Below are 6,000 nucleotides of genomic sequence, written 5' to 3' on the forward strand. Positions count from 1 at the left end.
GAAGACCATGAAACATAGTGCCTTTGAGATAGCGCAAAATGTGAACCAAAGCATCATAGTGCGGAGAACGAGAAGCAATCATGAACTGACTGACAATGTGAATAGCATAGGTAATGTCTGGACGAGTAATCGTGAGATAGACAAGACTGCCAACTAGTTGATTAATATATGTAATCATAGTTAAAAACATTATATTAATTCCTTTGTATATACTTTTGAACATTTAACTTTCATTTATGAAATATATGACGTTATTCCATTCAATGTGGTTGTGATTTAAAGTATAATATATAGTGTGTATTACATTCTTTAAATGTGCATGCAAAAATAATATTGATTATTCTTCAAATATGTTGAACTCTTTTTTTATCACACGCATTAACTATAATGAGAAATGCATATAACATGTAATCTTATCTTATTATTAATCACATGTTTTATTAGATATCAATTACACTTAAAACTTGTGATCTAAATGTTTATTATCACAGGTTTTATTAGTTATTAATCAAACTTAAAAGATGTGATTGAAATGTTATTAACCACGAATTTTATTAGATATTAATCATACTTAAAATCTATAATCTAAATATTTTTTATTAGTTATTAATCACACTTAAAAGATATGATCTAAATGTTATTAATCACACTTAAAATATGTGATCGAAATATTTATTATCACACTCAAAACATGTGATAGAATCACCTTTTAATGACACTTTGGAAGTGATTAAAAATGACACATTTTAATCACACTCCCAAATATCATACTTTAAAAAAACTTAAAATGTGTGATTAAATAACATACATCACACAAAAAAAAGTGTGATCTATTTATGATTTTGTAATTGTCACAATAGGATTCAAGTCCAATCTCAAACACATGCACAAGTTAAGCCTGCCATAGTACAACTTAGCCCATTGTAGACGTCCTCGAACGTCCCGGGAGAGAATCCTGTTTTGTTCATTGGGGCTTACTACAGTTTGGACTCAATGTCACGGTCCTGTATCTAATCTCGCGGAATGCAATGCAATACTGATGAATCATAAAAGAGTCCAAATCTGGCAAATCATTTTGAAAATTTGATTTTTAGAAATAAGTGCCAAACATGGACTGCTTTGCCAAATACAGAGTCGCCACCTAAATATTTTATTTTGGAAGAGTTTAGGAAACCCTGACTCGTGCCTAAGGCCACGTGTCCGTCATCACCAAAGTTGCCCCGGCTCGAGAACTTGGGTACAATTGGGGAAGGTCACTTCGTGAGCACCCCCACTCGCCCCATCAAAGATCGGCCTCTACTAACCATGATATTGAGTTTTGAAAACATTATGTACTCTTATTCCGGTTTATTAGCCTAGAATTACTATGTGATGCGCACAGCATACAAGTATAGACTAGATCACCTAAGTTGGAACAAAACATCTCATGTTTATTTTTGAAAGCGGTTTGCTACTCGTAAGTAGGCTAAAATGCGGATTTTGCCACCCTTAAGTGGGCTTAGAAAATATGGTGATTTGCCACTCTCAAGTGGGCTTAAAACTCGCAATCAATGAATTGTTCCAATTCAAATAATCCAACCTTCACCCACAGGCATACAGGCAATTATATCACATAAGCACATAGCCTCATGGTAAGCATGCTATCATGGCAGTCACTCACACACATGCAAGGATGCTAAAGCATAAACATCTACCGAGTACTCCGAGCCAAAGAAAGAAGCTAATTAGAAATTATGCATGAATCCTAACTATGCTAAGAATGCCTAATGCAACACAATGCAAAAATGCAACTACTGTAGGCTCGGCTATTCTAAGATGGCATATGAGATGCAACAATCGATACATGTATTCAACTTGGAATTGAAATACAATGTAGTTAGCATGATGCGCCGAGCCCAGTGCATGCAAAACAGATGAATGGATGCAAACATACGAGCATAAGAATGCTAATTTAAACGTGCCAACCATCATAAGCTGGTAAATAAAAGGGAGAAAGACATGGGGTTGGAAGACATACATCACACACACGCACACTTATTACAACATTGCCCTCCTCGGAGGGTCTGAATAAATAATACACAACCGAATGAATAACAAATTACAGCTAATTATTACATAACCCTAATTAATTAACAAATTAACTAAAATAAATAAGCTAGCATGCAAAACATATGAAATGGACTACCTCAGCTCGGTCTTGAATGATAAGGAATGCATGCATGCTCGAGTTGCCTTGCCGAAAAATCCATCGCAATGCCCCGATTTGCCTCTGTTTGCAACTGGTCCCAGAACGCTGTACAAAACTCCAGAAGGCCGAAACTCCACCATGTTGTAGGGATACTACCGACCAGTTTTTGCTGCTGGCTTCCGGTTTGCTGCAACAGAGAGCAAGAAAGGGACATGACAAAGTATTTTCAACATATGTGTGTACGACCACTCTCCCTGTCATTGCATAAGCTCTAGGGAGTGTAGTCCTCGATCCTCGTGCCACCAATCACGCATCTCGATGCATGATGGCCGAGGAGTTGAATTGCATGACTCAATATGAAATGGATACACAAATGAACACAATAAGGCCTAAACTCCATCATGGGTAATCAAGAGTGTCGACGACCGGAAATGGAAGCACGTTTCATCACTTTGAATACAAAACGTCCCTCGTTTCCCGTGTTTGGACTAAACCCTACTCCAAACACTATGCAACAACTAGAATGGCATGGCATGCAAACACGCATGCAACCCTAAACAAAATGCAACTAAGACATGCAAACGTGCAAGGAATGACATGCAAAGGTGGAACTAGCATACGCAATGCTATGAACTACGAATGGCATACTCAATGCACATGACGCTATATGGCATACACAACGCACATATAACGATAGACATACACAAAGGCATAATCAAGGCATACACAACGCGACGATCAAGCATGCGACAACATGGACATGGCATACACAATGCAAGATGGACTTAAACTAAAATGAATGGGCCTCAACCACACTCAAATCAGTGGCCAAACATGATGAAATTAGGCAACGACAACACATGCAAATATGCACAAATGCAAAGGACCAAACCTAAGGCACCAAATGCAACTCTACCAAAGCATGGCAAGGGATGAAATATGGCATACAGTCACACATTTTCCAGCTCTGAAATGACATGCAAGATGGTCCCGAATTATGTAAACACCTTACACAATGCATGCTAGATGGCCCAGATACTGAAACTAGTGAAGTGCATTACCCTAGAGGTACACAAAGCAATGCTCAAATGACCCAACCAGCCCTGAACAGTCCCTATGCAAGTCCAAGACAGTGGGAAAATGGTCTGAAATGATGGCTCAAAATGCATAGAAATGAAGCTCATGCATGATGACCCAACCAGCCATGTATTCATGCACAACTCTCAAACACATTCAAAGAATGGAAAACGTGGGAATATGGCACAAGTATAGGCTCTGAAATGACATGCTCAATGGCCCCAAAACATGAAAACACCTCAGTATAAGCATGCAATAGGCTTCAAAACTCAAGGTTAGGCAAGGGCATTACACTACAACCATGCATAGAAAGCATCATTCGACCATGAGGCACAAAAACAAAGCTAAGGCAGTCCAAAACATGCACAAAATCAGCTTAAGGAATGGCCAAAAAGTGCTATAATCAAAGACCAAAATAGTATGCAATACAAGCTAGTGAAGAGGGTTTACATTACAAGTATATGAAGCATTCAAGAGGTCACTAAACCAGCAAAAGTCAGAGGTATGACATACCAAATAAAGCCCAAAAACTCATTGAAACAGGGTCAATGCATGCAAGAATGACAAGCTCCTTTGATAGGCTATGAAGAGGGTTATTCTACACATGCAAGATGGACACCCAATATGGCAAAACAAACTCTGGACAGAGCCTATGTAGGTCCTAAAACTCACCAAAAATGGCCTAAAACATGGCTTGGAAGTATGGAAATAAGGTCTCCTTTGTTAGGCCAAATATGCTAGAAATCAAAACAAGGAGAGACAGGGTCACCCCTCTCTGATTTTGGCTCTCAAAAACACATAATAACCATTGAAAATCCATTGGATTTCAGTGGTCAAAAGGGAAAACAAAGCTCAAAACAAAGGCCTTAATGCATGGCTCAAAACAAGGTGAAATGAAGCATGCGAGGGGGTAGATGACCCTCAACGGAAAAATGATCTTAAACAAACATGGTAAGGGCTTCAAAATAAGACTTTTTTCAGTTTACACCAAAGCACAAATATGCTTGCAAGTATGGCTAAAAGATGGAGAAAAATAAAGCTTAAAAGATGGAATAGTGTGTTACCCTTGTAGCTTCAGCAAAACCAGCAGCTTCTTGAACCAAAAAATAGCTCTTTGAGACCTCTCAAGACCCTCCAAGAACCTTAGATCAATGGTGGAGGTGTGTGGCTATGAGGTGTGGTGTTAAAGGCCAAGAACAAACACCCTTTCTAAGCCTAGAATGTAGAGATATAAAGAGATATATGTGCTTTTCCTTAGACAAATTTTTTTCAACCTCTCTAAAGGAGAGGGCGGCCCTCTCTTATAGAGAAACAAGAGGGTTCAAGCTTCTTGGAGAAGCTAGAGCAAAAGGTTCAGGCATCCTCAAGAAGCCAAAACAAAGGTTCAAAAGGTTCAAGGTTCCTCAAGAAAGCTAAAATAAGGGTTCAAAAGGTTCAAGCTTCCTCAAGAAGCTAAAACCAAAGTTCAAAAGGTTCAAGCTCTCCAAAAATCGTGCCAAACGGAGAAAGTTAAGTGGTCCCGAACCGAGGCACACGGCCGACGGCTCCGAAAACTGAAAACTGGTCTCCAAACAGGAACGGTGGTCTACGACCACGAAAAGTAGCCTACAGCCACTAAGAGATGGTCTACGAGACCTCTCCCTCCCTTCGAAAAGAGAAAACAGAACTTGATTCGCAAATCGAGGTAAAGCACAAAAGAGTCCCGAGGTCCGGAGGTAAGGCTCTCAGCCGAGACTCTGTAACCTCAGCACGAGCACAACATGCATCATCACTGAGCACTCAATCGATGACGTCTGAGTCTTAAGGTCGGTCAAAAATGGGGTGTCTACAGTTGCCCCTCTTTGACAGAACTCAAAAGTCATAAGTGACGGGAGTGAATGTCAAAGCCTAGAGACGACCCATTTTTGACAAGGTCAAAGACTTAGACAAACATGCGAGGTAATCAAAGAGAAGTGCCCGCTGGTAGGGGCAAAATGCAAAGGGGTATGCACAAAGCCGAGTATAACTTATGATCATGCAAAGAAAGCTGTAATGAAGCAAATATACACAATAAATGCAACAGTTTTAAGCAAGTGAATAAAAACCAAACTACATTACATGCAGAAAAGATGTAAGAAGATTATGCAATCTCAGTGAGCATGTGCAATAGATACAGAAAAGTGAACGAAGTGTGATAGATACACAGAGTGAGTAAGCATGTGCGATAGATACACAAGCGAGGGTAGTGATAGATACACTAAAGTGAACGTGTGATGGGTACACAAAAGGTGAACACAATGTGTGATAGATGCACTAAGTGAACCAGTGTGATGGACACACAAAAGGTGAACACGAAGTGTGATAGATGCACCAAGTGAACAAGTGTGATGGATACACAAAAGGTGAACACAAAGTGTGAAAGATGCACTAAGTGAACAAATATGATAGATACACAAAAGGTGAAGACAAAGTGTGATAGATGCACTAAGTGAACAAAGTATGATAGATACACAAAAGGTGAACAAAAAGTGTGATAGATGCACTAAGTGAACAAAGTATGATAGATACACAAAAGTTGAACACAAAGTGTGATAGATGCACTAAGTGAACAAAGTATGATAGATATACTGAAGGTGAACACAAAGTGTGATAGATGCACTGAGTGAACAAAGTATGATAGATACATTAAAAGTGAACACAAAGTGTGATAGATGCACTCAGTGAACAAGTATGATAGATACACTGAAGGTGAACAC

Source organism: Camellia sinensis, chromosome 1 (assembly GCF_055761805.1).
Source record: "Camellia sinensis isolate YWXY chromosome 1, ASM5576180v1, whole genome shotgun sequence".
In the NCBI taxonomy this organism is placed as follows: domain Eukaryota; kingdom Viridiplantae; phylum Streptophyta; class Magnoliopsida; order Ericales; family Theaceae; genus Camellia; species Camellia sinensis.